The sequence below is a fragment of the Oncorhynchus gorbuscha genome, linkage group LG23 (assembly GCF_021184085.1).
Source record: "Oncorhynchus gorbuscha isolate QuinsamMale2020 ecotype Even-year linkage group LG23, OgorEven_v1.0, whole genome shotgun sequence".
Lineage (NCBI taxonomy): Eukaryota > Metazoa > Chordata > Actinopteri > Salmoniformes > Salmonidae > Oncorhynchus > Oncorhynchus gorbuscha.
Window position 1 is genome coordinate 41,879,449 of NC_060195.1, and position 11,070 is coordinate 41,890,518.

Consider the following 11,070-nt stretch of genomic DNA (forward strand, 5'->3'; position numbering starts at 1 on the left):
TACCCTGCTGCCCCAAATTAAGTAAGAAGGTAAGGCAATACATAGACCATAGTGGCGAAGTAATTACAATTTAGCAATTTACACTGGAGTCATATATGTGCAGATGAGGATGTGCAAGTAGAAATATTGGTGTGCAAAAAGAGCAGAAAAACAAAAACAAATACGGGGATGTGGTAGTTAGTTGGTTGGATGGGCTATTTACAGATTGGCTGCGTACAGCTGCAGCGATCAGTGAGCTGCTCTGACAGCTGACGCTTAAAGTTAGTAAGGGAAATATAAGTCTCCAACTTCAGTGATTTTTACAATTCGCTCCAATCATTGGCAGCAGAGAACTGGAAGGAAAGGCGACCAAAGTAGGTGTTGGCTCTGGGGATGACCAGTGAAATATACCTGCTGGAGTGTGTGCTACTGATGGGTATTGCTATGGTGACGAGTGAGCTGAGATAAGGCGGAGCTTTACCTAGCAGGGACTTATAGATGACCTGGAGCCAGTGGGTTTGGTGACAAATATGTAGCGAGGACCAGACCATACAGGTTGCAGTGGTGGGTAGTATATTGGCCTTTGGTCACAAAACATATGGCACTGTGATAGACTGCATCCAATTTTCTGAGTAGAGTGTTGGAGACTATTTTGTAAATGACATTACGAGGGTATGTTGGCAGCATGAGTGAAGGAGGCTTTGTTGCGAAATAGGAAGCCGATCCTAGTTTTAACTTTGGATTGGTGATGCTTAATGTGAGTCTGGAAGGAGAGTTTCAGTCTAGCCAGACACCTATGGATTTATAGTCGTCCACATATTCTAAGTCAGAACCGTCCAGAGTAATGATGCTCGTCGGGCGGGCGGGTGCGGGCAGTGATCGGTTGAAGAGCATGCATTTAGTTTTACTAGTATTTGTGAGCAGTTGGAGGCCACTGAAGGAGTGTTGTATTGTGTTGAAGCTCGTTTGGAGGTTAGTTAACACAGTGTCCAAGAAGGGCCAGATGTATACAGAATGGGCTTGGGCCAGTTGCTGTAGTAGTGCAGAGCTGTTGGACGGGTTGGGGTAGCCAGGTGGAAAGCATGGTCAGCCGTAAGGAGATGCTTTTTGAAATTCTCGATTATCATGGATTTATCAGTGGTGACAGTGTTTCCTAGTCTCAGTGCAATGGTGGGCAGCTGGGAGGAAGTACGCTTATTCTCCATGGACTTTTACAGTGTCAAGGGCAGTCTGGAGTGAACCAAGGGCTATATCTGTTCTTAGTTCTTAGAATGAATAGGCCATTTATATACTGTGCCAAATATTACCGTCAATAATACAGTCATAAGGACAGTGAAATTCATAGTGAAAATACATTACAGGACAATGAAATGGACATATAATTTTACCTTTAAAGGAAAGTAAGAAAGTACCCTTTTTAACAACATGTTCTACCAAGTCACCAGTTGATAGACATTGCAAGTCATTGCAAGTCACTTTTTTGGGAGAACTGTCCATTTTTACGACGTGTGCTACTCAGACACGTGGGTGCCTTTACTGCCTTTTCCATGAGCCTGAGATATCTAGTGATGATGATGTCTATTAGTATTCTGAAGCGGGATGGTTGTAAGATCAGTCTGTGCTTTGTCTCCCTGTCTACACGAGAGGGACCAAGTAGCCACAATTTACTGTCGACAGGAAGGAAAATGACCTCCATTTAATGGTAATTAACAGATATGATGGATGAAAATATAAAGCCTCCCAACCTTCCGGAATATCTGATAGAGAAAAATGCACTGTTTGCATTCATTTGCATACTGTAATGAGTTGGCATCGAGCTAGGGAAAGATTAAAATGTTATTATCTTTATACTGTTTTTAGGATGGAGGGTAGGTACAAAGTAGCAATGGCTTGTTGCACACGGAACCCCAGTAGGGGATGTGAGTCACATTTACTTGTAAGAACCATCTGAAATATTATTTTCTCTGACTAAATGGTGCTTTTATGGGTAGCATATATTTGCATAACAGTACAACCACTCCCCTATAATTATTTTTCCTCTCCTTACAGTGTGAAGTACCGGATACTGATCATAACATATTCTATTGCACTGTTGCCTGTTCAGATGTTTATGTACTAAAGGTAGGCAGAGAGATTGAGTAATATCACATTAGTCAATAATATATAAAAAGGGCAGAATGACACATTTAAACTATTACGGTGCATCGTAAATCAATAATGACACAACTCCTCTTGTGGGTTGACATACGCCTATATGTTTTTAATATTGGTGGTTTAGTCTATCATTCAAAAGTCACTGATTGGGTTGCACAGTTTATCCTATTGGAATGAGGGCCGTGTGTTAAGTGATTTGGGGATATTACCAGTTTTACATTCACTTGAACTCAACTAATAAACACCATGTCTGGCCTACCTCGCGGTTGTCCATGATGAACAAAGTTATCTCCCATACATCAGTTATCTCCCATAATAATAGTCCAATACCTTCGTAGCCTCGAGCTGTCTGTGCCATATGGCTCGTCCCTGGGTGGTGTATGCAGCTTGTTTTGGTCAATACAGGGCAAGATTAAATGTACCGGCAATCTAGATTGGTCCCCAATCCAGCCCAGAGGAAGATCTGTAAGAGGAGAGAGAGAGAGGCAGAGCCACCGACCCAGAGCCATGCTCCCTTCCCCACAAGAGTGAGTTCCCCCCCTCCTCTATGCTCTCTTCCCCACCAGCATTGGTCCCCACCACTCAAGCAGATGGAGTGAAACGCCATTCACACTTCACAATCTAAAGTCAAGGAAAAAAGAGAGATGAGAAACCTGTTCCCAGTAGAAGGTAAGCAAATAATCTAAACGAGTTCAGAATAAAAGACTTTGCAAACATTGATGATTTAAAATTGAACTGCTTCCTTAGAAGAATGAAAATAAAAGTGCTAAATGTATAGTGTACTGTATAAAGCACCTGATGCAAATAAGAAAAAGCGATTATTTACGAAAGTAAGGGGCTCTTTATGTGTGGGACATTCAATAATTATAGGTGAAGATTTTAGTACGGTGACGGAACCAAATGATCGGGTATCTCAGACAATTTCCAACATTTAAATAGTAACCCCAAGAGTAATAAAAAAAATCCCCAAAAAATGTGTCCGTTTAAGCTAGCGATATCAGTTTTTATGCATGGGCCGCATCTCAATCCAACCGCATCGCCAATGGAGGCCTTCCGTATCTACGGCCATGAGACAATCCCCAAAAGTCGGTCTTATCACAAAAACATCTGTAGCGTCCGAATTGATTGGTCTACAAACTAATATGTTGTTCTCCGTTTGCTCGGCGACCCAAACAAGCGTCAAGGGACATGTCCGAAGTCAGTACCGCAGATCTGTCTGTAGTGTCCGGAAAAGTCTGGGCGATACATTAATATGACACCTCTATGGAAAGCTGAGACTCTCACAAACACGTGTACATGTCGGTACCAGTTTAGAAATGAATGGATGTATACAGTGCTTATGGAAAGTATTCACACCCATTCATTTTTTCCACATTTTGTTGTGTTAAAGTCTGAATTAAAAATTGATTAAGTTCATATTTTTTGTCATTGGCCTACACACAATACTCTATAATGTCAAAGTGGTATTATGTTTATAATTTTTTTTTACAACCAAATAAAAAATGAAAAGTTTAAATGTCTTGAGTCAATAAGTATTCAACCCCTTAGATCCCCGAAATAAGTTCAGGAGTAATAATGTTGTATAATAAGTTGCATGGACTCACTGTGTTTGAAAATAATACTGTTTAACCTCTCTGCGCACGGAACCCGGTAGCGGGCTGAAATTCCACAACATAAGGTGATCGCTACATAAATAGTCATATTAAACATTCATGAAAATACAAGTGTCTCACATGTATCGGAAGCATAGAATCTTTCTAATCCAACTGCGTTGTCAGATTTAAAAAAAGGATGTACTGTGAAAGAATACGAATCGATATTTCAACCAGCACAGGCTAACAAAATCACAAACTGCATTAAAATAAATTGTTTACCTTTGACGATCTTTGTCAAATGCTCATTGTCACACAATGAATGATCTTATGTTTGATAAAATCCATTTTTATAGCCTAACACGAAACATTTTGTGAACTGCTTGTGTCGTGAATTCCGTCTCATTCCATTTTCGACGACACATTCGAGGGTAAATACCCACACAAAATGTGACTTTTCCAGTCATGTTTGGTTTGTAACACAACCAAACCCGATGGGCCACTTCGCAGGAGGTATTGACTGAAAGAAACCGATTTGAAGACAACAAGTAATGACATCACTGTGCACCAATGATATGACCACTGTTTCGTTGATTGACTCTATTTTAACCCAATGACCACTGATCATCTTGAAATATAGCTGGGTAGATAGCCAATGAGCTGAGGTAAACGGCAATATGCAATGGTTATGTGTTGGAAGACCAACCCATGTAGTAAACTCCGGCGTAAAGAGAGTAATTCGCTATTGAATTTTATACGGGAAGGAGCTACGCATATTACACACAGCATTGTTTGGTGAGCGTGCAAATTCAGCTGTTTATATATCAATCAGTATGGCGACTAAGTCAGGGAAAGCTAAATCGAAGTCTTGATATACAGGTATACACACAATTTTAGAAGAAATTGATCGGAAAAGTGAGACAGAGATTGTTGTAGGACGATTCATTTAGCGATCCCCAAGTGGAGAAATATTTTTTGAATGGAGAGGACATGTTTTGGACTGGTAAGTTCTTCTCCTGCTAATGCCCTTGTTTGAAATTAATAATATAAAATATTATTTGTGATTTTTTTTAATTGTAGAAGCAATATATAAAATGTAATGCAATGAAATGTGAGATGCGTGTGTCTGCCGCCCCACCCCAACCCACATGAAATAGCCTATTGAGGGGAGGGCAGGCCCACAACAATGGCCAAAGTGAAATGGAGACAGTAGATCTAGCTGGTATGTCGTAATATAAAAGAGACAGTAGATCTAGCAGGTCGATAATAATATATCCAACCTTATGTTCCCTGTAATCTATATATACACTATATCTGTTTATTATACCTGTTGATACTCACTTTACAGCAGAAAGAGACTGCTATGGCACCTGGCATCACCAGCACAATATTGTGTAGAGCTTTGGCAAAGTGGGTGGGGTTATATTCTTCCTGTTTGGCCCTGTCCGGGGGAGTCCTCGGATGGAGCCACAGTGTCTCCTGACCCCTCCTGTCTCAGCCTCCAGTATTTATGTTGCAGTAGTTTATGTGTCTGGGGGCTAGGGTCAGTTTGTTATATCTGGAGTACTTCTCATGTCCTATCCGGTGTCCTGTGTGAATGTCCTTTCTCTCTCTCGGAGGACCTGAGCCCTAAGACCATGCCTCAGTACTTGTCATGCTGGTGAAAGAGGACCCAAAAGCGACTTGGCGAAAACAGAGTCTTTAATCCAGTAAAGTGAATACAAACAAAAAAACACAACTTTCACTCGAAATGACGAGGACAAACTGGAGACTCGATCTTGAACAGCAGGTGAACAGCAGGTTGCCTCGGGAAGGCACTCGAACCAGACAGACTCAGACACCTGCTCACCACGCAGCATCTCTGGCCAAAATAGTTTAGGAAAACACGACACGACAGGGCGATACACAATCACAGCACGGTGAATTCTAAACAAGGAACCGACAGGACAGGAACGGAACACAAAGGAAGAAATAGGGACTCTAATCAGGGGAAAGGATCGGGAACAGGTGTGGGAAGACTAAATGATTGATTAGGGAATAGGAACAGCTGGGAGCAGGAACGGAAATCGATAGAGAGAAGAGAGAGCGAGAGAGTGAGAGGGGAGGGGAGAGAGAGGGATAGAAAGAGGGAAAGAACCTAATAAGACCAGCAGAGGGAAACGAATAGAATGGGGAGCACAGGGACAAGACATGATAATAAATGACAAACATGACAGTACTACCTGACATGATGACTCCTTGCTGTCCCCAGTCCACCTGGCCATGCTGCTGCTCCAGTTTTAACTGTTCTGCCTGTGACTATTATTATTTAACCATGCTAGTCATTTATGAACATTTGAACATCTTGGCCATGTTCTGTTACAATCTCCACCCGGCACAGCCAGAAGAGGACTGGCCACCCCACATAGCCTGGCTAGGTTTCGTCCTAGGTTTTGGCCTTTCTAGGGAGTTTTTCCTAGCCACTGTGCTTCTACACCTGCATTGCTTGCTGTTTGGGGTTTTAGGCTGGGTTTCTGTACAGCACTTTGAGATATCAGCTGATGTACGAAGGGCTATATAAATAAATTTGATTTGATTTGACTAACATAGAAAAACAAACATAGACTGCCCACCCAACTCACATCCTGACCATACTAAAACAAAGATAAAATAACAGAACTAAGGTCAGAACGTGACAATAGAGTTAATCACAGGCAAATTCCTAGATGGGAACCTGGTTCAGTCTGCTTTCCAACAGACACGAAGAGACAAATTCACCTTTCAGCAGAACAATAACTTAAAACAAGGCCAAAAATACACTGTAGTTGCTTACCAATACTTTGTTTTATTTTATTTATAAACTTTTTTTTTTGTTGCTTACCAATATATCATAGAATGTTCCTGAGTGGCCTAGTTACAGTTTTGACTAAAATCGTCTTCAAATTCTATGGCAAGACATGAAAGTGGCTGTCTAGCAATGATCAACAACCAATCTGACGGAATGTTTTAAATATTGTATAACCCAGGTGTGCAAAGCTTTTAGAGACGTACTGTACCCAGAAAGACTCAGAGCTGAAATCACTGCCAAAAGTGATTCTAACGTATTGACTCAGGGGTGTGAATAATTATGTGCATTTGATATTTCTGTATTTCATTATCAATAAATGTGCAAACAGTTCTAAAAACATGTTTTCACTTTGTCATTATTATTGTGTGTCGATGGGTGAGATAAAAATATATATTTAATCCTTTTTGAATGAATTCAGTATACTTTTCTCTGAGACAGTACTTTATTCGTGAATTATCTGCTTAAGATATTTTTCTCCGTAGTGGCTAAGCTTTCATCATGGGCAATGGCCACTGTATGCCTACTAGTACTCAACTCTAATGTTTTATGAAATCCATCTTATCTAGACAGCTTCTATTTACTAGTTAATAGACCAGACTTTGTGATAACGAAAAGGGAAAATTGCTACTTCAGACAGGAGAGAATAGGGCTTGATATGTTTTTTTTCCAGCTATGGTGCTTCTGCTATGGAGGAAAGAGAAATTGAATCATCCAGGTGCTAACAAACTGCCATGTTCCCCACCCTGGGGACCTCTACACGTTGTCTAGAAAAACGACTGGGGCAGCACCAGGCTTTGAGAAAAGCGCTGAAATCCCTCGCTGATGGGAGGGTGCCCGACAGCTATGCAAAAATCACTTATTCTTCCAGGAGACCATAATTAGTGAATCATATCTGGTTAAAGAAGTGTGAAATAGAAAATAGGTCTCATTTGTGCTATGATGTGTTTGTGGCCTCCGCTCTTGTTTCTCCCTTCCACTTCCATAACAAAGCAATCAAAACAGACAAATTATATAACACGCTGCTTTCCTAGTTGTCGACTTGGCATACAGATTCTTATGAATTCTTAAGAGGAAGTGACTAAGAAGTTACAATAAATGAACATTTGTCCCACTATTGATGCTGTCATGCATTTGGAGAAGTTTATTATGGGATATGACTAAGTTGTAGGTTCGATTTCTAACATGCAAGGTAATGCAAAGCTCCTGTGCTCACCAGCTACAGGCACTGGAATAGGTTCACAGAATGTCAGTGAGGGTTTATTTAAACAAAGTTTGAAGTCCTTTACCTGCCAACCAGTGGCGACCCGTCATTCAGAACCCCACATTTTTAGCTTGATTGTTTAGTATGTTATTCTGGCATTAATACGTGTCACATATCAGTTTGAAAACAATGTAAAAAAATATATACATCATTGAGTTAATACAAACATGGTCTCTTTTTTGTTTTCTTGAGTAAGGCAGCTCCAAAATGCAGGTGTTTCAGCCTTGCTCAGCTATCTGTGGTGGTGGAGCAAGCCAGCAGAAAATATGGAGTTTTGCTCCGTGATTGGCTAAGCATTCTGTCACTCATGGGGAAACTACGTCACCACCAAGTCTAAGGGTATAGCTAGTGCACATCCCAAGAAGGCTCAAGGTCATTGACCGCGGAGAAAATAAGGTCAAATCATGTTATATGTACAGTAGCTTTCATTGGACTGATCATGTCACCATCATGAGTCAAGTCAAATGGCAAATCCTCGTCATACGAAGCACTCCTGTGCTCCTAATCTCAGCTTGTTACCTGTATAAAAGACACCTGGGAGCCATAAATCTTTCTGATTGAGAGGGGGTCAATAACTTATTTCCCTCATTAAAATGCAATTCAATGTATAACATTTTTGACATGGGTTTTTCTGGATTTTTGTTGTTGTTATTCTGTCTCCCTCTGTTCAAATAAACCTACCATTAAAATTATAGACTGATCATTTCTTTGTCAGCGGGCAAACATACAAAATCAGCAGGGGATCAAATACTTTTATTCCTCACTGTGTTTGAGTGCTGACTTGGTGTACAGGGAGAACACTGTACGAACAGCCCATATTCTGAATTTTGTCGCTGTACATTTCAAAAGTGCTAAACAAGTTGTTATATTGACTTTGTCCGTCCTAGCTTGATCATCAATGTCTTAATCGAAATTACGGAATGCCTCTTATGCGATTGTCGTCCCCCTATGCATAGATTGTACATCTCAATTGTCATTGGAAACCACATTTGCTTAAGCAAGTCAGCCATATCAGCTATGTTTTTATTAAAGGCAGTAAATGAGGCTGAATGAACTGTTTAGCTGCCAGACAAGGCTCCGCTGATAGCCAGGTGTAGCAGTGGTAAGATTTTAGGACTGCTGTTGGGACAGCTTTATGTAGGCCCTAACAGTTTGTGGGCACCATTTATAGTGCAATTAATGTATTGTTTATTGTTGTGGTTTTGCAAGCATGCATCCCACGTTATTATTATTTTTGCCCAACCAAGATGTACATGGTAAAATCACCACTGTTGCCAACACATCTTTCACATCATTTAAACTGGTACTGGGCTACCTTCAGATGAGGCTTGTAAAGCTTGTGGGCTTCCTAAAGCAAAACAACTGACATGTTCGTGTTCGTGAGAATCTCACATTTAAATAGAGGGGTATATTATTGTGTAGCCCAAACTGTTTGGATGCTACAGACAGAAACTGGCAGATCGGTGGTACCGACGTCAGACAAGTCCCGTAATGCTTGCTAACATATGGAGATTTAAGTTTTATTTATTTATTTTATTTCACCGTTATTTAACTAGGTAGGCTAGTTGAGAACAAGTTCTCATTTACAACTGCAAACTGGCCAAGATAAAGCAAAGCAGGTCGACACATACAACAACACAGTTACACAAGGAATAAACAAACATACAGTCAATAATACAGTAGAAAAAAGTATATATACAGTGTGTGCAAATGAGGTAAGACAAGGGAGGTAAGGCAATAAATAGGCCATGGTGGTGAAGTAATTACAATATACAAATTAAACACTGGAGTGATAGATGTGCAGAAGATGAATGTGCAAGTAGAGATACTACGGTGCAAAGGAGCAAGATAAATAAATAAATACAGTATGGGGATGAGGTAGTTGGAAGGGCTTTTTACAGATGGGCTATGTACAGATGCAGTGATTTGTGAGCTGCTCTGACAGCTGTTGCTTAAATCTAGTGAAGGAGATATACGTCTCCAGCTTCAGTGATTTTTGCAGTTCGTTCCAGTCATTGGCAGCAGATAACTGGAAGGAAAGCGGCCAAAGGAGGAGTTGGCTTTGGGGGTGACCAGTGAGATATACCTGCTGGAGCGCATGCTACGGGTGGGTATTGCTATGGTGACCAGTGATCTGAGATAAGGCGGGGCTTTACCTAGCAAAGACTTGTAGATGACCTGGAGCCAGTGGGTTTGGCGACCAGTATGAAGCGATGGCCAGCCAACGAGAGCGTACAGTGGTGGGAGGTATATGGGGCGTTGGTGACAAAACGGATGGCACTGTTATAGACTGCATCCAATTTGTTGAGTAGAGTGTTGGAGGCTATATTGTAAATGACATCGCAGAAGTCAAGGATCGGTAGTGTGGTCAGTTTTACAAGGGTATGTTTGGCAGTGTGAGTGAAGGATGATTTGTTGATTACATTTTGGATTGGAGATGCTTATTGTGAGTCTGGAAGGAGAGTTTAAAGTCTAGCCAGACACCTAGGTATTTGTAGTTGTCCACATATTCTAAGTCAGAATCGTCCAGAGTAGTGATGCTGGACGGTCGGGCAGGTGTGAGCAGTGATCGGTTGAAGAGCATGCATTTAGTTTTACTTGCATTTATGAGCAGTTGGAGGCCACGGAGGGAGAGTTGTATGGCATTGAAGCTCATCTGGAGGTTAGTTAACACAGTGTCGAAGAAGGGCCAGAAGTATACAGAATGGTGTCGTCTGCGTAGAGGTGGATCAGAGAATCACCAGCCGCAAGAGCGATGTGATTGATGTATACAGAGTAGAGAGTCGGCCCGAGAATTGAACCCTCCCGCACCCCCATAGAGACTGCCAGAGATCCGGACAACAGGCCCTCCGATTTCACACACTGAGAAGAAGAAGAAGTAGTTGGTGAACCAGGTGAGGCAGTCATTTGAGGAACCAAGGCTGTTGAGTCTGCCTATAAGAATGTGGTGATTGAGTCGAAGCCTTGGCCAGGTCGATGAATAAGGTTGCACAGTAATGTCTCTTATCGATGAATGTTATGATATCGTTTAGGACCTGGAGCATAGCTGAGGTGCCCCCATGACCAAATTTGAAACCAGATTGCATTTCATTCTAAGATGGCGTAGCAGTAAGTCGTCCTGTCGTCCTGTCCCCTGTATATATCGCTTCTTTTTCGTTTTTTTACATATTTTTATTCGCATACCTCTTTAAAAACATTTTGCTAAACCTAAGTTTCCAAATACTCTCCTGCAACCCGCCTCACCCAATGTAGCTATT